The sequence below is a fragment of the Hevea brasiliensis genome, chromosome 9 (assembly GCF_030052815.1).
Source record: "Hevea brasiliensis isolate MT/VB/25A 57/8 chromosome 9, ASM3005281v1, whole genome shotgun sequence".
Taxonomy (NCBI): Eukaryota; Viridiplantae; Streptophyta; class Magnoliopsida; order Malpighiales; family Euphorbiaceae; genus Hevea; species Hevea brasiliensis.
Window position 1 is genome coordinate 32,221,033 of NC_079501.1, and position 26,979 is coordinate 32,248,011.

The following is a 26,979-nucleotide window of genomic DNA, read 5'->3' on the forward strand; positions in this document are numbered from 1 at the left end:
CTTCCAAGATTGATTTATTTTCATTACTTTCTACGTAGTATCCCATTTTGGCTTATGCAAAAAAGTTCTCCAGCAAAAGTTTTGCAGTATATGCTACTTGCTAATTCTTTTTTATTGAGGTTGGGTGTATTATCTTTTATATTTCTATGCTTTTCATGTTGATATGATGGTGAGGGGTTCATTTTTGTGGTTTTGAACTTAACTAGGTTGTGTGATTCAATTTGGACATGCTGCATTTAATTGGCATAATTTGGAGTGCCTATCTTCTTTTGTGAATAAGTGCAATTTTATGTAGATTTTTGTTGAGCTTTACTGTGTTAAAATGTTAATTTGCATGGCTTGAGTTGAAATGGTACTGTTTACAAATATCTCTTATGCAGAACTTGCAATCACAAACTTGTATGGTGCAGCTGAGATGGATTTTGCATTTGTTGATGTGCTTTTTATGATAATTTTTTATGATTTATGCTTCACAGGGTTGAATTTCTTCATTTTCATGCATTTTCCAAATTTGCAATGCACTTTTATTGTCATTTGAATCTTGTTTAATTGTTCATAAGTAACTGCATAACTTGTGCATTTTTCGGGTTTCACTTTGCCTTTAATTTCTTTTCTGCTAAAATCTGCATAAGTATGTGCAAAACTTATGCACTATTGCCTAACTTAATCTCCTAAAATTCTTATTTCCACCGAAACTTGCATAAGTTCTTGTATAACTTATGCAATCCTGCATAACTCGATTTCCTGGAATTTTTGTTTTTGCCGAAATCTACATAAGTGTGTGCATAACTTATGCACTACTGCATAATCAAATTTCCTAGAATTTCTTTTCAGCCAAAATTTGCATAAGAGCTTGCATAACTTATCGCTCTTGCACAACTAATTTTTTAGAAATTCCCATTCTTGCCAAAACCTGCATAAGAGCCTGCATAAGCTATGCACATCCATTTCCACCTTATGCAAAAATTCGCATGTTTGTGCAAATAAAAAATCTTCATGCACCCAACTTCTCACCTTCCACTTTCTGTATTACTGTTCATGACCTCCCCTTTCCCCATTTTTCTCAGCACCATCTCTTCCCCTCTCTCTTTTTTCGCCGACCAAAACCCTAAATTTCTCCTCCATTACTTTCCTTTTCTTCTTCTCTTTCTCCATCCCCATCATCGTAGCCCTTCATGGAAACCTCACCCCCTTCTCCTCATGGCTCTCCCCTCCAAATCACTCCCCTTGCCATCCAAGCCCTAAATCGTGATTCCCCTCCACCACAAACCTCTCTACCTCCTCAACCATCTACCTACAAAAGGAGAATCCGGTCCAAGAAAACCCGCCCCATCGCATCTGCACCACCTCCCACAAAGCAGAAAGACCCGATCGCCACTCCTACTTTCAAGCTTCTACCCAAAAACTCTAGGACTACAACTTCCAAATGACAAGGGGCTAGTGCTTTTACCTCTCACCTGCAAGCCAAGTCTCCCTCCTCTAGCAAGAAGCAATCTTCAGCAGCTGCAACATAGGTATCTAATTTGCCTTGGCCTCTCCTTGATGCAACCCATAAGGCAACTTTTAAGCGTTTAAAGGATAGGAAAGTGCAACCCACTAGGTACATTTCTGAAGATGCCCTCAAATGTGCTGGTCTATTTGATAGTGTTGTTGCTTATCTTGATGGTCTAGGTTGGATGGATTTTGTGCATAAACAGGAATTAGTTTATCCAGCCCTAGTTTTGGAATTTATATTCTCCTTTTCTACTACCTTAAAACTGCATGAGATGGATTACAAGTCAATTATGAAATTTAGGTGCTTAGGGCAGGATAGAGAGTTATCATTGGACCAATTTCATACTATATTTGGGTTTGCTATTGATGGATTATTTAGGGTCCCATATACAGGCACAAAGGTAATAGATAAAGAGTTTGGAATGCTGTTTAATTTTGGAGAGATATTACAAATCAATCTCAGGGCTTTCATGCTGGCAAATCCAAGACATCCCAAATAATAGACTCAGCCTTTAGATTAATACATAGACTTATTACTAGCACTATCTTAGGCCGAGGGACTAGCTCTGGTGTTGTTGGAAAATCTGACCTCTTTATGCTTTGGTGTGCTTTTTACAAAGTCAAACTAGCTTCTGGTTACTTCTTTTGTGAACATGTGTTACACACTACTACCAAATCTATAAGTGATATTGTCATAGGTGGACTCATAACTGTTATAGCCAAACACCTTAGCTTTGACTCGGAAGAGCATCCCTTACCTGCACTTACAGATACTCTATATTTGATGCTCCTCACTTATTCAAGACTGGCTTCAGTTTGCCACCATCTGACACTGCACAGCCAGCAACAGACATAGGACCATCAACAACAGACACAGGACCATTTACACAGCTAGGGGAACAATCTACACCACTAGTCCAACAACCTTCTGTTGATCCTACAAAACCTGCACAGTCTGCACAAGATATCCTAGCAGCATCTGCATAGCCAACACCCTCTGCAGCTGGACCCTTTTCCTTCACAACACCCCCTCCCTTAACACTAAAGCCTTATTCACTTATCTTCAAAGGCTTAGTGATGATATATATTTTGTGGATAGGAAGCTTGACTCTAGTCATGATCCCCTTAAGGACCGTCATGATCATCTTTTTGATCTCGTTATGGAGACTAGGGACAAGCATAAAGAGTTAAAAGAGATGATGAAGCAACTTATGACTTTTCTAGGTATGCCACCTCCACCTCCATCACCTCCTTTAGAGCCACCCCTTTAGTAGTAGCCACCTTCATCCAGTCCACTAGCAGCTCCCTTGGACAAGGGCAAAACCATAGAAATAGATTAATTTTTTTGTTTTACTCTTGTTCAGCATCTAGGATTTTTTATTTTTAAATGTGCTAGAATAATATTAGTTTGTTTTGAATTCTATTTCCTTGAAATACAATTGGATGGATATCCCCTTGGTTTTTCATTGTTTCTATTTGCCTTTGCTATTCCTTTATGCATGCTTGTCAATAGATTGTATATACTTACATACCTATGCAGTTATTTTCAAGTTTTTCCTTGATATATCATTATGCTGCAACTTTTCAGCATACTGCACAGGCTGTGAAACTGCTTATGCAACTGATTTTCAACTTATTTTTCCCCTGCATAGGCTGTGCAGTCCCTTATGCAACTCATGCTAGACTGCTCAGCTTGTGTAGTCTCCTTATGCAACTGTTCTGCAAAGCATTTATTCTGTATAGCTTGTGCAGCTTCCTTATGCATCATCATCATCTTTTCTATTCACATTTTAGATGCTAAATTACTGCTCTATGCCAGGTAACCCCTTATCTTTACTTTCTAAATTTAACAATTCCTAGTTATTCCTCTTTGCTTTGAATTTTCTTTTTGCATTGCCTTGGACATTAAGGACAATGTCCAATTTTGAGTTTGGGGGCGTGCATTTTGATTTTTGCTAATTTTTTTCAAATTTTGAGTACAGGAACATCTCATCCCACTCCATTTACATATATATATATATATATATATATATATATATATATATATATATATAACTGCATATCAATTTTTATTTCATGGGTATTAGCATCAAAGCCTTGTGTATTGGGTTTGGGCATTGTTTCACCTTTACTATTTTATTTTCATTCCTTCCTCAATCATATCCAAATAGTGATTATTCAAAAACTTGAATTTTAGAAAAAATTAAACATAAAAATTTTCTATTTGAGAGGATGTATCATCCATCTATATTTATAATAATATTATAAATATTATAAACTACAAAAATATTATAATAAAAAACAACAACAAAAAAACTATCACTATTGTAAATTTATTACATTGACATTAAAAATTTTTGACTCAAAAAATTATTTATTTGTCTTTATATATTTTTAGAGACATAATTATTTATATCATTTACTGTTATCCCTAAATGTATTTAGAGACAAATACATGGATAAATATATATTTGACGCTGATTTAATATTCATGGATAAATATATTTGTCTATAATAATAACTTATAGAAACAGAAAAAAAAATTGTCCCTTTTTCATTTTAACAAATTATATTATTTTCCCCTAAATCTATTTTTAAGCACATTAAATTAATCATCTATGCTAAAATTTATAAATTTACTTTTAGAACTAAATAAATTTGTCGCTAATAATATTTTCTAAAAATAAATTCATTAATTATCAATATAAACCATTTATTTGTCTTTAATAATATAATATTTATTTACCATTACAATTTAAATGAAATTAAAATAAATTACTAAAAATAATAAATATTATTTAAAATAAATAACTATAATTTAAAAAAATAAACAATAGCTAGTGGGCCCCATATTTAGACCTACTTTTTACTTGAAATGTCAAGGGAGGAGAATTGTATTTTATAAAAAAATCATAATTTTTCCAATCCTTGAAAAAATGATGAGGGACATCTATTTCTTTTTTTTCACAAATTATTATTTTCTTAATTTATAACTCAAAATTTAAATTTGCAATTAATCATATAAATACTTTACTATAATAAAGAATTAATAATATATTATACCATATAACCAAATTTTATTGTATTTATTATAGTACTTATATATTTTTAAGTACAAATTTAATTAAAAATAATAATTAAAAAATAAATACATTAATATATGTATAATTAATAAATTCAAATCATCAACAACTTTGTAGTTTAAGGGTAAAGGTGTTTTATCTAATTTTTTTTATTTTTTTTCTTACAAAATTAATAACATTTGTTACCTCAATAATTAATAATAAGAAGTTGATTAAAAGCTTTAATTATATAGATTAAACCAAAAATACAATTTCTTTATTTAAATATATATAAGCATAATACAATATAAGTATATATGAGTATGTATTTATATGTTTCATTTTTTAAAAATCGTTTTTTTATTTAACTATATATAATTTATACATGCTTAACACGTCTTATATAATTTATTCATATGTATAATTAGTTATTATAATTCTTTTAATGTGGAAAAAGGTAATTTTTTAGTGATAAATATAAAAAAAACCTTAAAACTTTTTATATAAATACAGTTAATCCTAATAAATTTGAAACAAATAATATAACATCTAGAAACTAATAAGTTTTGCCTTAAAAAATTAAGTATTAGAAGCAAAAAATATGATATTTAGATACTAATAAGTTTCACTTCAAAAAATTTATTATAAGAGCCAACTAATTATATATTCAGAGACTAATAAATTTGATTTAAGATGAAAATTTTGATAAATTTGATAGTAAAAATTTTTAATTTTTTAAAAGATAAAAAAATCTAATTTTTTAAATCTCAAATCAAACCAACCAGACAAGAAAGAGTAAGCTGTAGCCTCAGACTATCACACAGTCTATTTTTACTATAAGCACTCTTTGATAGCTATAGAGTTGACAATAGAGTCACACAAAATAAGTCACCATTCAAACATTTCAGTAGTAATAATTTAAAATGAATTAAATTAAAATAATAAATGTAATTTTAAAATTATTATTTTAATTTCAACATATATAAAATAATTTGATAATATCTCTAATCATAAATATTAAATAAACTATAATAAGAAAAAGTAACAACAATGGAATGTAAGGGTAAAATTAATTACAAAAGGCAATAATAATGCAAATACGTCAACAAACAAAAAAAGGAAAAAGGAAAAGGAAAAGAGAAATTAAAAAGTCTTGACGCTGATGATGGAGAGGTCAAAACAGAGCCGCCATTTCAAGACGGAGAAGAAAAACACAAGTTTAGTGGTTTAATTCTTCTTAGTGAAGCAGCAGAAATGCAAGAGTTGAAAGCTCCAACAAATGCAAAAGAATCGGAAGCAACGGTCGCAGCTAATTAAAGGTAAAAGAAGCATAGAGTCTTTGTCCTCCAAAAGAAGCAGCGAGTCTTCTGGTGAGGATTGTTTGTATGGAGATTTAGAAGACACCTCACCGGTGGTGAGATCGAAGAGAGGGAGGAGCCAGGTGCTGCCGTCGAGATACAGAGATTCTGTTGTTCTTACTCCGTGGAAGCGGGTGGTGTGATCACAGGGAACTGCAGCCGCACCCATGGTTCCCAATAAATGAGGTAATAAATAAATAATAATAATCCTCAAATAAAAAATAAATAATAATAAACAATAAAAAAAGTTTAAAAAGATTTAAACTTTTATTGTTATTATTTATCTTCACATGTTTATTTTCGTACAGATAATGATGGGTTTCTTATTTTTAGCCACAATATATATTTAAGGTTTGTGAAGGAAAGTTGTGATTATTAAATAATGTTATCGAGAGAAATGGTGTGTAGAAGCAGAAGAAAGGTTGAGACTTATAATGAATTATCAATTGTAACATGCATTGCTTCTACTTTGTTCATTCCATGACTCTCAAAATGTGTTGTTACGACCCAACCTATGGGCTGGACCAGCACTAGGACCTGGGCTAGCCTAAAGCCCTCGAGGCCCGTAGTAAGCCTAATTATTCCTTAACCCAACTCTAAGGCCCATTTGGGCCCAATTTCAAGAATTCAACCGGACAGAGTCCGACCATAAAATGGACCTTTAAACGGGGAGTTTTTGACTCACTCGACCTGTAAACACAATATATAATCAATTGGGGAGCTCAGCTCACCCTCCATATACTTAAATGTCATAAAAATAAATGGGAGCTTAGCTCCCTCATCCAGTCTATCAAACATGCGTAAAATAATAAGTTTACAGGTCCAAAATAACAATTTATATTACAGACCCAAATCAAATAAATATTTCTAATACATGCGAAAATTCTAAGAGTTAACAGGTTTATACAAACATTAATAAACGACCTGCGAGGGAGAAAAGCAGGTTAACCTCAAAAAAATCCTCCTGTGGCCTGGAAAAATATTGAACAGGAGTGAGCGTTCGACTCAGAGAGTAAAATTTCAATTTTAACCATAATCTCTATAACTATCTAAAGCTAATGCACCCTATAGAGTGAAATGCAACATCAGTAATATTTTCACATCATAACAGCAAAAAGGTAATTTATAGTGCTCACACACTCAGTAATATTAATTATAATATATGGGAGCTGATCCCCCTATACAACTCTCTTAAATCCAACCTGTGCCAGCGAAGAACTCAAGCCGAACTTTCGCTTAATAAACCAAATCGGGGCCCCAGCTAAGAACTCAAGCTGTGACTACCCTGAAGGACCGGTTCTCAGCGAAGATCTCAAGCCGTGACTACCTGTCCTATCCATAGCCAACACCACATCACACGCACGCCAACGCACGCACACTGCTCCAAATTACCACAACAACATCCATGGCACTTTAACAGTTGTGAATGCAACATAAAACATGCCTAGAGTTTAACTACATAGATATATACATATAAGTGATGCATGGGCATGCTTGAACATATAATAATAGTGAAATTACAATTAAAATTAATATTTTACTCACAGACTTGACAGTGGTCACTGAGGAGGCTGGGCGGAGGAAGAAGGCTGTCCCGGCTCAGTTGAAAATTTTATTACAATTATTTAGTAAATTTGACTCAATACAAACTAAGAAAAGACCAAATACGTTCTAAGTCGTACCGAAAATCTGGCAGAGTCTCCCCTATACCTAGGACCTACCCAACATGCAAAAGGGCTCAAAACGCACTTCTATATTCGCAATTCATACACTCACAACTCAATCACATCACACAGCCCCTCCTAGGCCCATCCAAATAGTCCTCAATCACAATATGTAAATTTATAGTTTAGTCCTTATAATTGATCATTTTTGCAAAAACTGTCCAAATAAGCTCTAAAAATTCTAAAACATTGCCCCACGGTCCTTAGCAATATTACTAGCCTATTGCAAAAAGAATTATAATTTTTTGAGCTATCACGAATATTTTATGGATTTTTTAATCCCATTTAAGTACTAGAAAATTATGAAAAAATAAGGTTCGGGTTTACCTATGCTAATTCTGACTTTGGGGACGTGCTCGGGACATCTGAAAATGGTGGGGTAGCCAAAATCTCAATCCAATTCGAAGACATTTTCAGTAGTCGGTCTGTTTGGCCGGAAATTCACAAACTCGGACAAATGTTGAATTTCTGCGAATTGAAGATACCTACATGAAGCCCACTATACGGGGGTTAGCACATAAATTTTATGAAATTTTCTAAGCTCATTTAGTATTCGGAAAAATACTACAAAGTTCCATGGGACCCACCGAAAAATGGTGTCGGAAAATTTTGAAATTTATATTCCCGCGAAGCTCTTGACGAGTTGAGCGCTCTGGCACTCTCAATTTTCTAGTGGGGTTTACGGTTTGCGAGAAATCTAGCCCAAAAGTCAAAATGGGCTAAAACTTCCCGGACAAAAATTGGACAAACCGCCCACCGGCGAGGTGGGGAGGCTGGGGAGGCAGCTGGCCGGCGAGGGGAGGTGAGAGGAGAGAGAAAACAGGAGAGAGAGAGAGAGAGAGAAGGAGGAGAACGCGGCAGGAAGAGGAGAAGAAGAAGAAAAAGGAGCCGGCCCAATTCGGCCGGTTCGATCAGGTCCGGTTCGATTTAGGATATAAAATTTTGAATTTTTACTCTGCCTTGGGACCAAAAAACGAGGCTCAAAAATTTCGAAAAAATTCTAGAAAACTCAGAAAAATTCGTAGACTCCAAATACATTTTTAGTTTTGCCATGTGGTCGTTAAATTAAATTTAAAAAATCATCAAAGTTTTTATTTTCGGAAAATCGAACCCGATTTCTAAAATTCGAAAAATTTCAAATAATTTCCTAAAATTCAATAAAATAAAATACCAATAATTACTCAAAATTAATAAATTTTAAAAAAAAAATTAGGGGTGTTACATTCTTCCCCCCTTACAGAAAATTGGTCCTCGAATTTTTTACACAAGACAGAATAAAGTACAGGATTACACATTGAATAGATAAGGGTACTTGCTACGCATGTCTCGTTCTGACTCCCAGGTGCACTCTTCCACTGACTGGCTCCTCCACAAAACCTTAACCATAGGGATTTGTTTTGATCTTAGCTGCCTCACTTGGTAGTCCATTATAGCTACAGGTTGCTCCTTAAACGTCAAGTTTTCTTCCCAAACGTCAAGTTTTCTTTTAGCTCTATTACATCCGGCTGTAGTATATGAGAAGGATCAAGAATGTATTTCCTGAGCATGGAGATGTGAAACACAGGATGAACATGAGAAAGGTTGGGTGGTAGCTCCAACCGATAGGCAACTGCTCCAACTCTATCAGTAACCTCAAAAGGTCCAATATACTAAGGTGCCAACTTGCCCTTCTTTCCAACTCTCATGACTCCCTTCATTGGAGAAACCTTCAGGAATAAATAGTCACCTAGTGCAAATGCCACATCCCTCCGTCTAGGGTCTGCATAACTCTTCTGCCTACTGAAAGCTGTTTTCAATCATTCCCTGATTAAAGGAACTATCTCTAAAGTGTACTGTACTAGGTCTATATCATGCACCTTCGCTTCTCCCATTTTCGTCTAATACAGAGGAGACCTACACATTCTTCCATATAGTGCCTCATAGGGTGCCATCCCTATGCTGGAATGGTAACTGTTGTTGTAGGCAAACTCTACCAAAGTTAGATGATCATCCCATTGACCTCTAAAATCCAAAACACTCATGCGAAGCATGTCTTCCAGTGTTTGGATTGTCCTTTTGCACTGTCCATCTGTCTGAGGGTGAAGAGCAGTACTAAAGTTCAATTGTGTGCTAAGTGCCTCCTGCAACTTCCTCCAAAACTGAGAAGTGAACTGGGGCCCTCTGTCAGATATTATGGAAGTAGGAACTCCATGCAATCTGACTATTTCTCGAATGTAAAGCAGGGCGTACTGTGCAATAGAATATGTAGTCTTTACAGGCAAGAAATGAGCTGATTTAGTTAGGCGGTCTATAATTACCCATATCAAATCATATTCTCACGTGGTATGAGGCAACCCAGTCACGAAATCCATAGTAATCATTTCCCACTTCCATTCTGGGATAGGGAGCTATTGCAGCTTCCCTGAAGGTCTCTGGTGTTCAAACTTCACCTTTTGACAAGTCAAGCACTTGGACACAAAATCTGCTATGTCTCTCTTCATGCCATTCCACCAATAGCTATCTTTCACATCATGGTACATCTTGGTGGAACCTGGGTGGACATTGTACAGTGTATAGTGTGCCTCTCGCATGATTTCATTTCTGAGATTGTCCACATCGGGCACACATATCCTAGAACCTTGCATAAGGGCGCCGTCATTGGCAAATCCAAACTCACCACCCTCACCCTGCTGTACTCTTTCTATGATCTTCATCAATTTTTGGTCTCTGTGCTGGGAAACTCTAACTCTGTCTCGCAAGTCTGGCCTCACTGAAAAATGAGCCAACATTACCCCCTCATCTGAAAGATCTAGGATTAAACCTTGATCCATCAACTCATGTACTTCCTGAATCAACGGTCTGTTCTCTACTGAAATGCGCACCAAACTGCCAAAAGATTTTCTGCTCAAAGCATCTGCTACTACATTGGCTTTCCCAAGGTGGTACTGGATGGTGCAATCATAGTCCTTCAGAAGCTCCATCCATCTCCTCTGTCTCAAGTTTAAATCCCTCTGTTGGAAGATGTACTTCAAACTCTTATGGTCGGTGTATATCTCGCACACTTCACCATACAGGTAGTGTCTCCAGATTTTTAGTGCAAAGACTACAGCCGCCATTTCCAAATCATGGGTGGGGTAGTTCTGCTCATGCCTCTTCAGCTGCCTTGAAGCATAAGCCATTACTTTTCCATTCTGCATCAAAACACACCCTAGGCCAACTTTGGAGGCGTCACAATACATGGTATATCCTTCACCACTCATCGGTAGTGTGAACATCGGGGCGGTGGTTAGACACTCCTTAAGCTTCTGGAAACTCTCCTCACAGTCATCTGTCCAAATGAATGGAACATTCTTCCGAGTTAACTTAGTTAGGGGAGCCACTATCCTAGAAAAATCCTGCAAAAAACGCCTATAGTAACCAGCTAGACCTAGAAAACTTTGCACCTCAGTAACTGTTTAGGCCTAAGCCAATCAGTTACAGCTTCAATTTTCTTGAGATCTACTTGAATGCTTTCACTAGAAACCACGTGTCCCAAGAATGAGATGCTTTCTAGCCAAAATTCACATTTTGAAAATTTGACATACGGCTGGTGCTCCCTCAAAGTCTACAACACCATCCTCAAGTGCCACACGTGTTCTTCCTCGGTCCGAGAGTATACCAAAATGTCATCTATAAATACGATGACAAAACGGTCCAAGAATGGCCTAAACACCCTGTTCATCAAGTCCATGAAGGTTGCTGGTGTATTAGTGAGTCCAAAAGACATCACCAAGAACTCATAATGACCATATCTTGCCCTGAATGCCATTTTGGACACATCCTCATTCCTGATTCTCAACTGAAGGTAGCCTGATCGCAAGTCTATCTTGGAAAAGAATCTAGCCCCTTGGAGCTAATCAAACAGATCATCGATCCGAGGAAGTGGATACTTGTTCTTCACAATCACCTTGTTCAGCTGTCTATAGTCAATACACAACCTCAAGGACCCATCTTTCTTTCTCACAAATAGAACAGGAGGGCCCCAGGGTGAAGTGCTTGGACATATAAAACCCTTGTCCAAAAGCTCCTGTAGTTGCTCCTTTAGCTCTTTCAATTCTGCTGGCGGCATCCTGTAAGGCGACATTGATATGGGGTTTGTACCTGGAACAACATTAATGCAGAACTCTATTTCCCTTCCTGGTGGCAACCCTGGAAGCTCCTCAGGGAAGACATCCATGAATTCTCTGACAACAGGAACATTTTCTATGTTGATACCTTTTATTGATGTATTTCTCACCAATGCCAAATACCCTTGACATCCACGCCTCAACATTTTTCTAGCACTAATTGCTGACACCAAATTATATGGAGCCACGCTCCTGTCACCATCAAAGCTAAACTCTTCCACATCAGGTATGTGGAAATACACCTTTTTGTTCCTACAGTCTAAAGTGGCATAATGAGTTGCCAACCAATCCATTCTCAGAATTACATCGAAATCCATTACTGGTAGAGGAACCAAGTCTGTTGGGAGGATCTTTCCATCCACTACTACTAGGCTACCCCGAAAAACCATATCTACATCTATCTTGTCACTAAGCGGGGTAGCTATAGACAAAGGACATTCTAAAGTTGTAGGGTTTTTACCTAATCTCATGGCAAATACAGGGGAGACAAATGAGTGCGTAGCACCCGGATCTATCAAAACACGAGCCTCATAGGAATAGACTAGAAGAATACCTACCACAACTGCATTGGAAGCCTGAGCATCCTGGTGGGTTAGGGTGAAAACCCGAGCTTGACCCCTACCCTGGGTGGCGTAACTCGACATCGACTTCTACCTCTGACCGCCTCCAAATCTACGTCCCCCTTGTCCTCGGCCTGCCGAATCGATCGCCGCCATGCTGGAAGCACTAGGATACAACTGGCAAGGAACATTTGCAACAGAACCCTATGACCCCATCTGTGGCTCACTGAACACAGGGCATTCCTTAGCAAAGTGACCTTGTTGGCCACATCTAAAGCATACTCCTGAACCCATCATACAAGGTCTTGAATGTCCTCTCCCACACTGTGGGCAAGGTGCCAAGGAGGATCCTGAACCAGACTCAGAACTGCTGTACCTCGAACTGTGACCACTGCTGGATCCGTACCCTAGTCTGAACCCTCGAGGTTTGTGTCTAAAACCACTCTTCTTATTCCTACTTTTTCCTCTGTAATTACTCTGGCCACCACTATCCGGAGCACCCATGTGGGGAACACCTGAAGAACCCTCTACTCTGTTTTTCTTTGCTCTTCCGCTGTCATCCACAGCATAGCTAATCTCAATCTTTCTGGCTCGATCAACCACCACATCAAAAGATTGATCAGACATCATGGCCAGGTTTGCATACCTCCTGTCAAGCCCCTTTAGGAACCTCTTTACCTTCATAGTTTCTATAGCTACTGCTGTAGGGGCATACCTGCTCAATTCCAGAAATTTTGTAGCATATTCATCTACAGACCTGCCATTCTATCTTAAGGCCTCAAAGGCCCACTGCTTTTGATCTCTGAAACTTTCTGGTACAAACCGGTTGATAAATAGTTCCACAAACTGAGTCCATGACAAACCCTCCATCCGAGGTAATATGTAGTCATTCATCTATTGTCTAGGCATAGGTCCCATGACAAGCTGCATACACTCTATGAGTCTTCTATCAGTCAACTGCAATTCTGTTTCTACCTGTCTGCAGGAATCCAAAAACTGATATGCATCGTCTGACATATCATAAGTACCAGGCACCAACTTCTTAAAATTGATTATCTGTTTGTAAGGCTCCTCTCTTGGTGCGGTAGACTGCTACTGCTGTGGAGGGTGGACCATATACTGCACCATCATGTCGATGGTTCCCAACTAGAGTAGCTGCCATTGGGTCCATAGGACCCTGTGCCATAAAAGATTGATCCTGAACTAATGGCAGCTGCTCTTCTACTTGAGCAGCTCTAGGCCTCTTGCCCCGCCTCCTCGGGGCAGGCGCCTCATCCTGTGCTGAGACCTCGTCAGGCATATCTGGTTCTGGTGCAGTGGCAGCTCTCCTGCTTCTACGCATTTTCCTGAAATTCAGTAGCATTAGCCCACAACATTCAAAATAACATGTTACACAGCTCTATAGACTCATATTACACACAATTATATGAAGCAGAAACTAGAAGCAATATGACAATGCAAGATGAATGTGGACCCTATTTTTCGCATGTGACTCCTAGTAGACTCTTCCCAACACTTTGGACAATTATTCCCTATGAATCTGGAGCCTAAGCTCTGATACCACATTTGTCATGACCATTGCCAGACCGGCACTAGGATCTGGGCTAGCCTAAAGCCCCCGAGGCCCGTAGTAAGCCTAACTATTCCTTAACCCAACTCTACGGCCCATTTGGGCCCAATTTCAAGAATTCAACCGGACAGAGTCCAGCCATAAAATGGACCTTTCAACGGGGAGCTTTTGACTCACTCGACCTGTAAACACAATATATAATCAATTGGGGAGCTCAGCTCACCCTCCACATACTCAAATGTCATAAAATTAAATAGGAGCTCAGCTCCCTCATCCAATCCATCAAACATGCGTAAAATAATAAGTTTACAGGTCCAAAATAAAAATTTATATTACAAACCATAATCAAATAAATATTTCTAACACATGCAGAAATTCTAAGAGTTAACAGATTTATACAAACATTAATAAATGACCTACGAGGGAGAAAAGCAGGTTAACCTCAAAAATATCCTCCTGTGGCCTGGAAAAATATTAAACAGGAGTGAGCGCTCGACTCAAAGAGTAAAATATCAATTTTGACCATAATCTCTATAACTATCTAAAGATAATGCACCCTGTAGACTGAAATGCAACATCAGCAATATTTTCACATCATAAAAACAAAAAGGTAATTTGGAGCACTCACACGCCCAGTAATATCAATCCTAATATATGGGAGCTGATCTCCTATACAGCTCTCTTAAATCCAACCTGTGCCAGTGAAGAACTCAAGCTGAACTTTCACTTAATAAACCAAATTGGGGCCCCAGCGAAGAACTCAAGCTGTGACTACCCCGAAGGACTGTGTCTCAGCGAAGATCTCAAGCCGTGACTACCCGTCCTATCCATAGCCAACACCACATCACACGCACGCCAACGCACGCACACTGCTCCAAATTACCACAACAACATCCATGGCACTTTAACAGTTGTGAATGCAACATAAAACGTGCCTAGAGTTTAACTACATAGATATATACATATAAGTGTTGCATGGGCATGCTTGAACATATAATAATAGTAAAATTACAATTAAAATTAATATTTTACTCACAGACTTGATAGCGGTCACTGAGAAGGCTGGACGGAGGAAGAAGGCTGTCCCGGCTCACCTAAAAATTTTATTACAATCATTTAGTAAATTTGACTCAATACAAACTAAGAAAAGACCAAATACGTCCTAACTCGTGCTGAAAATCCGGCAGAGTCTCTCCTATACTTAGGACCAACCCAACCTGCAAAAGGGCTCAAAACGCACTTCTATATTCGCAATTCATACACTCACAACTCAATCACATCACACAGCCCCTCCTGGGCCCATCTAAACAGTCCTCAATCACAATATGTAAATTTACAGTTTAGTCCTTATAATTGATCATTTTTGCAAAAACTGCCCAAATAAGCTCTAAAAATTCTAAAACTTTGCCCCGCAGTCCTTAGCAATATTACTAGCCTATTGCAAAAAGAATTATAATTTTCTGAGCTACCACGAATATTTTATGGATTTTTTTAATCCCATTTAAGTACTAGAAAATTACGAAAAAAGTAAGATTCGGGTTTACCTATGCCGATTCCAACTTCGGGAACGCGATCGGGATGTCTGAAAATGGTGGGGTAGCCAAAATCTCGATCCAATTCAGAGACTTTTTCAGTAGCCGGTCTGTCTGGCCGGAAATTTACAGACCCGGACAACTGTCAAATTTCGTGAATTGAAGATACCTATATGAAGCCTACAACACGAGGGTTAGTACATAAATTTTACGGTATTTTCTAAGCTCATTTAATGCTCGAAAAAACACTACGAAGTTCTATGGGACCCACCTAAAAACGGTGTCAAAAAATTTTGAAATTTATATTCCCACGAAGCTCTCGATGAGTGGAGTGCTCTGGTGCTCTCGATTTTCTAGTGGGGTTTACGGTTTGCGAGATGTCTAGCCCAAAAGTCAAAATGGGCTAAAACTTCCTAGACAAAAATTGGACAAACTGCTCAATGGATTTTGGTATTTTTGGTGTCTATGGAAAGCTCTCGAGGTGTAGATAGTGTTTGACACAAAACCCAACCCAAATGGTGGCCGGATCGACCAAATTTTGGCTGGGAAGACGAAGCAGTGTGCTGCACATTGCGTCCCTTCACGTGACGTTTCCCGGCTTTCCAGGCGGTGGCCGGTGAGCTGGGGTGACTAGGGAGGCACGCCGGCGAGGTGGGGAGGCTGGGGAGGCGACTGGCCGGCGAGGGGAGGTGAGAGGAGAGAGAAAACGGGAGAGAGAGAGAGAGAAGGAGGAGAACTTTCGCGGGAAGAGGAGAAGAAGAAGAAAAAGGAGCCGGCCCGATTCGGCCGGTCTGATCCGGTCCTGTTCGATTTAGGATACAAAATTTTAAATTTTTACTCTGCCTTGGGACTGAAAACAAGGCCCAAAAATTTCAAAAAAATTCTAGAAAACTCAGAAAAATTCATAGACTCCAAATATATTTTTAGTTTTGCCACGTGGTCTTTAAATTAAATTTTAAAAATTATCAAAGTTTTTATTTTCGAAAATCGAACCCGATTTCTAAAATCCAAAAAATTTCAAATAATTTCCTAAAATTCAATAAAATAAAATACCAATAATTACCCAAAAATAATAAATTTTAAAAAAATTAGGGGTGTTACATGTATACCCTTAGTTTTTCTTTTAATTTTTTTTTTTAGTTGTCAACTTGTTAAATTAATGAAATTTTGTTGCTTATTTTAAATTTCAATTAAAACTAAATAAATAACGATTTTTATGATCAAAATATGTTAAATTTTGTTGAGTTTATAAAAAGATAAATAAAGAAGAAAATGGAATAATAAAAATAAAAAACTAATGGTAGGTAGAATGGTACTATAGTGGAAGAGTAAAATTTAATGGTTTGATTTGGGTAAAAAACCAAAGATGGTACTTAAGGGCTAGGTTAGATATGGGGTTTGGTAGAATTAAAAAAAATGATAATGTTCAGAGTTGGTAGCTTTTGATATTATTTACATACGCGTCTTGACACGTAAGTATATAAATTTGAATTTACTACAAATAAGTTTGGGATATGCCATGACTCGACACACAATATTTAGAGCTGGCAATTTTTAACCTTATCCACTTATAAGGCATGACTCATACACGTAAGCAAACAGATTTTAATTTAGTATAAATAGGTTTAAGGATACATCACGACTAACATAATGTTTAGAACCAACAATTTTCATTCTTATTCATTAACATGGCAAGACTTGACACATAAGTAAACAGATTTAAATTTAGTATAAATAGGTTTGGGATACGTCAAAAATACGAATTTAATTGGTTTACCCGCTTAACGCGATAAGACACCAAATGACTTATTTATTCAATTGAGTTAATAGGTTAACGTGCTTATTTTGATGATTTAAATATATTATGACCATCTTATTTACATATCAAAAATTACATTATTTCATTTGTGGAGCACTAATACAATGTGTGAAGCTAAATCTAACCCTAAGAATCCCATTTGACATTTTTGTTGCAATCACCCACTTTAAAATCCTTTAAATTCTCAAGATCGCACTATCTAAATATTCAATCTCATTGAAAACCCTCAATCCATCATATTTTCAATTCCTCAAACTCCATCAACAATCTTATAGAAGAAAATGATTTGTGATGCTCACATTCACGAGCTTGAAACTTTATTTTGTGTTTGTGAAATTTTAATTAATTTTGATATTTGGATGTTTAGATATTTGGATAATCCTTTAATATTTAGATGATGTTACTTAATATGTGTCTTAGTATATTAAATAAGTTAAATGTATCACATAATAAATATATATGAAATTTGCTCTAACCCAAAGAGTGAATGACCATTGATGTCGGTCCATGTGTTATGTCATGTAATGATCATGTCATGTTGTATCATATGACCCATTAATAATTCATTTATTTAAATAGGTTACACGGATTATATCATGTAATTTATATAATAAATTTATTCATATTAAAATTGAATATTTTGACATCATAATTATATAAATCATGTAACACCCTCATTGTAGCAATTCTGCACATTCTACTGTTCCGGTGATCAGTGTCAATCTTGACAGCTAGAACGTTTGGAAAAATATTTAGACTAGAGTGAGGAGTCATAAATAACTCAAATAATAATAAGAAAAATTTAGAAAAAAATTTAGAAATAAAATACAATCAAGTTAAATGAGTCGGTGCCCTAGCGATGGGTAACCCAGTGGGAAGTTGCGGTCTTTGCAACTAGAAGCCCTAAACCAGGGGGAAAATTCATAAAATAATTTTTGGAACTCTAGAGAAGAGTCATTGAGGTTTCTATGGCATCATAATGCAAAGAAAAGATTAAGAAAAATTTTTTGATCAGTACAGACGATTTTGGCTTAATAAGCCAAACGGAGGGCATTTTGGTTATTTTGTCTTCAGAGAAGATTTTTGGCCAACTTGTCCAATTAAGTAAATAATTATTATGATCTAAAATATAAATAAATATTGCTAAAAAAATTAATTGAAAATGAGTAGAGAAGAAAAGAAAAGAAAATGAAGGAAAATACCTAATTATGACATCATATTATGTCATTTAAATTTCCTCTACCAATCACAATTTATTAAACTCATTAGAAGAGAGAGAAGAGACCAAAAATTGACAAACAATCTACATCTTCAACCTTTAGGCAACCAAAAACATAGAGAGAGAGAGAGAGAGAGAGAGAGAGAGAGAGAGAGAGAGAGAGAAGAGGTTCTTCCATTTTCAAGCATAAAAGCTTGAATTTCCTCTCCATTTGTTCACCAAAATTGCCAAGTCCCTTCATAAAAATTTGATCTTTCACCTAGAAAAAGCTATTGGCAGCCAAAGAAGAAGAGATTAGGGAGGTTTAATCAAGGTTAAGTGAAGCTCAAAAAGGTTAGTGCCTATACTTACTTCCCTATCTTTTTAATCTTTGTTAGGAAGACAAATTAAATGAGAATTTGTTATAAAATTGAACAAAACAATTATATTGAAGTGTGTATGAAAATTTGCAGCCATGGGAGAAGGATGAGATTTATTGATTTGTTTGACTTGAATTGTTTAGAAGTGGTTTGTGATGAGATAACTTGAGTTAGATGTTGAACTATGTGTGTTGGATGAGTTAGATGACATGAAAGGTATGAAATGGACACTTTGGAAATTAGGGCTTGTGAAAAATTAGAGTTTTGCTTATGTAATGGTATATTAACATTGTAATGGTCAATTAGTGACCATTTGAATGTGTGTGAGGAGGAATTGAAGTGAGTAAAGATAATGGAGTTGAGCTTAGGCATGCTGCCCTTGGTGACCTGCAGGACTGGGTGTGAGTTCAGCAGGTTTGGGTAGCTATAACTAGAGTTGTATAGGTTCAATTGGTGCAAGGCTAATTGTACATGAAACTAGACACATAATGGCACAACTTTGGTTGAGAAACTCTACCCAGAAAACCAAACTAAGTTGATATAAAAATTACCCTAATCTGGGTGACTAATATGCTGTCCCTGGAAAATGACCAAATAAACAGTGTTTGTTCAAATAGTTATAACTCAGTGTAAAAAAGAATAATTGATCTGAAATTTTACCAGTAGAAAGCTAAGACATAGCCCTACAACTTTCATGAAGAACACAAACTCAAATTCTGAACCTAACCAATTCAAATTACTAGTCCAAATTAGGACACCAAATCTAGTAGAACCAAATTGCCCAGAAATTTTGGGTACAAGTCAATCCGGCTAGTTATGTTAAAATGACCATAACTTGAGCTATAAAACTCCAAATAGAGTGATTCAAAGAAACAAATGTAACTAGACATAATAAGAAACAACTTTCATGAAGACAATTTTATCAAATTCCTACTGTACAAATGACCAATGGAACAGTAAACTTAGTGCTTGAAATTTGAAAATTGTGAATAACTAACACTAAGCTTTGAAATGGTATTGGCAACCAATACCAACAACTTTAGAATGCAAAATGTGGTATCTTGGTGAATTTAGGTTCAATAAATTTATTATGTATAAAAGAGTCAACAATTTGAGTGAAAAGTAAGGTGAATAGTAATACAAAGACACAAAGTGTAAGAACAAAATTAGTAGAGGAAATTAAGGCATGAAATTTGGAATCCATGAAATGTTCATGGATTACTTGGAATAGGTAATTGAGATTTATACCCCAACACCAGTGGAATTGAAATATATTAGCAAAACAACTTGAAGTACGAAATGTTCTTTACATGAATAGATTGTTGAATGTATAAATGAGATAAAAGTGCCATTTGGGATTTAAGTTCCCATCAAGAGAGAAAGGAAAAATGTTTTGAATACAATGGTACATGTGAACCATTGTTTAGAATTGTGATCAATATGAATAACATAATGAATGAATAAATGAACCATATTAATGTATGAATGAGACATTAGTTCTCATTATTGTAGAAAGGAAAAGTACTTTGAGTACAATAGTATAAAAGGATAATTGATGTGGATTGTGATCATATAAATGATGAAATGAATGTATAAATTATAATTGAAATTTATCATGAAATAATGAAGTCATAAAACACAATATATTAATATTTGATGATATTATGTGCCCTTGTACTGCCTAGACATGTGTGTCAGATTGGATAGTTTGGCATGCCAATAGGGTATTATTTTAGCAGTACTGCGAAAGGCTTTATGCCTGTATTCATGGCTTTATGCCCGCATTCATGGCTTTATGCCCACACTCATGGCTTAATGCCCGATTATGTGTTATCATGGCTTTTTAGCCATACTGATTGCATATGTGGTTGACGTTCTGCGTCCCATAGTATGACGACCCGAGGCACCGTGGTGTTCAGTGCCAACGACCCATTATCCAGTTTAGTCAGCCTGTTGTAGGTTACTTGGGCAGTCTAATTTATTAAAATAAGTTATGAATATTAGCAATTAAAAATGCTAGAAAGTAAATAAGTGAAAAAAATTCGAAAGGTATTAAACTAGTATTAAGAATTTAATTATTATGAAATGATCCATAATACATAGAAAATACTAAGAGAGTAAATGAAAGACTAGCAAAATAAGTATAACGTAAGGAATTATTAGAAATGCATCCTCCATAATAATATAAACATAAAATAAATATTTAGATTTATTTGTACATTATATAAATGATTATTGTAAACTTATGAACGAAGTGATTCTAGAGAGCAACATAAATGACGAAAGATATATTGTATGGAAAATTTCATATGAACCCAGTAAAATTCTTGAGTATAGAAGATATGCTCCAATTATTTTTACTTGTTATATTATTTCCTTGTTATATTATTGCACCACTAAGTAGTAATGCTTAGCGTGATGGATTTGTTTCCTCACATAGGTACTGAAGTTAAAGCCCAGCGAATAGCAAACAGAGATTTTGGAGTTCTGATCTGCAGAGTGTCAAAGGTTGTCACCTCCTCAGCAATGCATGTAGATAGGGCTCACATATAGATCATATTATGTATTTTGTACATTATAATTAGTTATTATTTGCAATGTAAACTATGAATTGTATGTTGAAATATAGATTATGGAACTGTAATTAATTTATAAATCATGTAAATTAATGAAACTTGAGAATTTTTATATATAAATTGTGCATGAATGGAAATGCATGGAAATGAATATGAAATTGAGATATATGAATGAGATGTGAATTATGAGATGGTTATGAGAATAATTGATGAGATTTTTATTGCAAAATATTATTGAAAATTTCAAATAGGTGAATAGTAAATTATGCCAACTGGTAATAAAATAGGGGAAACTCTGCTGGTTTTTCCATTTAAAAATAATTGATACTAAAATATAACAAGATCAAATTATTAAAGGAATAAAGTAAGATAAGATAGGGTGCTCCGGCACTGAATGTAGCACACTTTGCTCGGCTACACTGTAATCGGGTGAGAGGTGTTACATTTATTGGTATCAGAGCGCAGTTTAGGAGTTTCTGGACCTAGATATATTGCATATCATGCATTGCATTCATAAAAGTCGAGGTGATACTATTGCAAATCTGTATTTCCCATTTATTTTAGGTTAAGGTATGGAATAAAAGAGTGAAGAGACAATGAGATAGCGAAAGGAGATGAGAAGGAGACTGTATTTAAGATGAAAAAGAATGAGTACAGAACTTTTTGAGGATAGGATTGAGACTAAGGAGAAAGTGTAGTATGATAACACGGAAAGGTGAAGAAATAAGGAGGTAGTAGCTCCTCGACTATTTACACTGGGTAAATTTCGAGGATGAAATTTTTATTAGAGGGGAAGAATTATAACACCCTCACTGTAGCAATTCCGCACATTCTACTGTTCCGGTGACCGGTGTCAGTCTAGATAGCTAGAACGTCTAGAAAAATATTTAGACTGGAGTGAGGAGTCATAAATAACTCAAATAATAATAAGAAAAATTTAGGAAAAATTTTAGAAATAAAACACAACCAATTTAAATGAGCCGGTGCCCTAGCGATGGGTAACCCAGTGGGAAGTTGCGGTCTTTGCAACTAGAAGCCCTAAACCCGGGAGAAAATTCATAAAATAATTTTTGGGACTCCAGAGAAGAGTCATTGAGGTTTCTATGGCATTAGAATGCAAAGAAAAGATTAAGAAAAATTTTTTGATCGGTATAGACGATTTTGGCTTAATAAGCCAAACGGAGGGCATTTTGGTTATTTCGTCTTCAGAGAAGATTTTTGGCCAACTTGTCCAGTTAAGTAAATAATTATTATGATCTAAAATATAAATAAATATTGCTAAAAAATTTAATTGAAAATGAGTAGAGAAGAAAAGAAAAGAAAATGAAGGAAATACCTAATTATGACATCATATTATGTCATTTAAATTTCCTCTACCAATCACAATTTATTAAACTCATTAAAAGAGATAGAAGAGACCAAAAATTGACAAACAATCTACATCTTCAACCTTTGGGCAACCAAAAACATAGAGAGAGAGAGAGAGAGAGAGAGAGAGAGAGAGAGAGAGAGAGAGAAGAGGTTCCACCATTTTCAAGCATAAAAGCTTGAATTTCCTCTCCATTTGTTCACCAAAATTGCCAAGTCCCTTCACAAAAATTTGATCTTTCACCTAGAAAAAGCTATTGGCAGCCAAAGAAGAAGAGATTAGGGAGGTTTAATCAAGGTTAAGTGAAGCTCAAAAAGGTTAGTGCCTATACTTACTTCCCTATCTTTTTAATCTTTGTTAAGAAGACAAATTAAATGAGAATTTGTTATAAAATTGAACAAAACAATTATATTGAAGTGTGTATGAAAATTTGCAGCCATGGGAGAAGGATGAGATTTATTGATTTGTATGACTTGAATTGTTTAGAAGTGGTTTGTGATGAGATAACTTGAGTTAGATGTTGAACTATGTGTGTTGGATGAGTTAGATGACATGAAAGGTATGAAATGGACACTTTGGAAATTAGGGCTTGTGAAAAATTAGAGTTTTGCTTATGTAATGGTATATTAACATTGTAATGGTCAATTAGTGACCATTTGAAAGTGTGTGAGGAGGAATTGAAGTGAGTAAAAATAATGGACTTGAGCTTAGGCATGCTACCCTTGGTGATCTGCAGGACTAGGTGTGAGTCCAGTAGGTTTGGGCAGCTATAACTGGAGTTGTATAGCTTCAATTGGTGCAAGGAAAATTAGACATTAAACTAGACACATAATGTCACAACTTTAGTGGAGAAACCCTACCCAGAAAACCAAACCAAGTTGACCCTAATCCGGGTGACTAAATGCTGTCCCTGGAAAATGACCAAAAGAATAGTATTTGTTCAAATAGTCATAACCCAGTGTAGAAAAGTTTAATTGATCTGAAATTTTACCAGCAAAAATCTGAGACATAGCCCTACAACTTTTATGAAGAACACAAACTCAAATTCTGAACCTAACTAATTCAAATTGCTAGTCCAAATTAGGACACCAAATCTGGTAGAACCAAATTGCCCAGAAATTCTGGGTACAGGTCAATCCGGCCAGTTTTGGTAAAATGACCATAACTTGAGTTACAAAACTTCAAATGGAGTGATTCAAAAAATGAAATGTAACTAGACACTATAAGGAACAACTTTCATGAAGACAATTTTATCAAATTCCTACTTTACAAATGACCAATGGAACAGTAAACTTAATGCTTGAAATCTGAAAATTATGAATAACTAACACTAAGCTTTGAAATGGTATTAGCAACCAATACCAACAACTTTAGAATCCAAAATGTGGTATCTTGGTGAATTTAGGTTCAATAAATTTATTATGTATAAAAAAGTTAACAATTTGAGTGAATAGTAAGGTGAATAGTAATACAAAGACATAAAGTATAAGAACTAAATTGGTAGAGGAAATTAAGGCATGAAATTTAGAATCCATGAAATGTTCATGGATTACTTGGAATAGGTAATTGAGATTTATACTCCCAACACCAGTGGAATTGAAATATATTAACAAAACAACTTAAAGTATGAAATGTTCTTTACATGAATGGATTGTTGAATGTATAAATGAGATAAAAGTGCCATTTGGGATTTAAGTTCCCATCAAGAGAGAAAGGAAAAATGTTTTGAATACAATGGTACATGTGAACCATTGTTTAGAATTGTGATCAATATGAATAACATAATGAATGAATTAAATGAACCATATTAATTTATGAATGAGACATTAGTTCTCATTATTGTAGAAAGGAAAAGTACTTTGAGTACAATGGTATAAAAGGATAATTGATGTGAATTGTGATCATATAAATGATGAAATGAATGTATAAATTATAATTGAAATTTATCATGAAATAATAAAGTCATAAAACACAATATATTAATATTTAATGATATTATGTGCCCTTGTATTGCCTAGACATGTGTGTCAGATTGGATAGTTTGGCATGCCAATAGGGTATTATTTTAGCAGTGCTGCGAAAGGCTTTATGCCTGTATTCATGGCTTTATGCCCGTATTCATGGCTTTATACCCGCATTCATGGCTTTATGCCCACACTCATGGCTTAATGCCCGATTATGTGTTATCATGGCTTTTTAGCCATACTGATTGCATACGTGGTTGACATTCTGCGCCCCATGGTATGACGGCCCAAGGCACCACGGTGTCCAGTGCCAATGACCCGTTATCCAGTTTAGTTAGCCTGTCATAGGTTACTTGAGCAGTCTAATTTGTTAAAATAAGTTATGAATATTAGCAATTAAAAATGCTAGAAAGTAAATAAGTGAGAAAATTTGAAAGGTATTAAACTAATATTAAGAATTTAATTATTATGAAATGATCCACAATACATAGAAAATACTAAGAGAGCACATGAAAGACTAGCAAAATAAGTATAATGTAAGTAATTATTAGAAATGCATCCTCCATAATAATATAAACATAAAATAAATATTTAGATTTATTTGTACATTATATAAATGATTATTGTAAACTTATGAACGAAGTGATTCTAGAGAGCAACATAAATGACGAAAGATATATTGTATGGAAAATTTCATATGAACCCAGTAAAATTCTTGATTATAGAAAATATGCTCCAATTATTTTTACTTGTTATATTATTTCCTTGTTATATTATTATACCACTAAGCCGCAATGCTTAGCGTGATGGGTTTGTTCCCTTACGCAGGTACTGAAGTTAAAGCCCAGCGAATACCAAATAGAGATTTTGGAGTTCTGATCTGCATAGTGTCAAAGGTTGTCACCTCCTCATCAATGTTTGTAGATAGGGCTCACATATAGATCATATTATGTATTTTGTACATTATAATTAGTTATTATTTGTAATGTAAACTATGAATTGTATGTTGAAATATAGATTATGGAACTGTAATCATGTAAATTAATGAAACTTGAGAATTTATATATATAAATTGTGCATGAATGGAAATGCATGGAAATGAATATGAAATTGAGATATATGAATGAGATGTGAATTATGAGATGGTTATGAGAATAATTGATGAGATTTTTATTGCAAAATATTATTAAAAACTTCAAGCAGGTGAATAGTGAAGTATGCCAACTGATAATAAAATAGAGGAAATTCTACTGGTTTCTCCATTTAAAAATAATTGATCTTAAAATATAACGAGATCAAATTATTAAAGGAATAAAGTAAGATAAAATTGTCACACCTTACCCCTCTGTAAGGCATAACATGATCCCGTAGAATACCTAATGAACTACCGAACTTCACCTACCGATAACTCATTAGTACCCTACAAGGGATTTTAAAATAATTTTCTTACTTTTTGGAAGTGGTGAGCGTTTTGGTAGGAATGAAAAACATTTAATTGAAGTTTGAAAACTAGTTAAGATTTTATCCCATTTTATTTTTTCACAAATTTTATAAAAATTTTGACAGTGTGCCGTCTATATTTGGAGAAAACAGTTCTTTAAAGGCCTATAAAAATACTTCCAATAAATATTTCCACAACTCCCAACCTCCAAATAATCTCAATTCAACTCAAAATTATCAGATCAAGCCATTTCAAAATAATTCCATCAACATTGCATTCAGTAAAGCTAATTTACATTCACAAGTTTAATTTACAGATATAAAATTCAAAACTAATGCTATTACAGTTTATAAATACAACTGCTCAACTTTACATTAATACATATGAACGATATTTATTTAAATCAAACTAAATTACATTGGGTATAAATAAATACCCGTACAAAAAGATCAGTGAAGTCCCAACAATCAGTAGCTCACTCTACTGCTTTTTCCTTGTCTCTATCTGTGACAGCAAAGAAAGCTATCGCTGAGTATAAAAATACTCAGTGGTGCACAATAAAATACAAAATGTGTAATATAAAAACATTTATAAACAATTTATAATTCAAAAATCTCACAATCACATTTCACAAATTTTCAAATCACATTTATAGCAAATCATAATTTTCAAAGCTTAATATAACCCAAATTTGATCAAACAATTTAATAATCATAGTGTTGCCAATCAATAACACAACTTAGGCCATGACACAAAATTTTCAAACATGCTGTGTTGTACACCACGA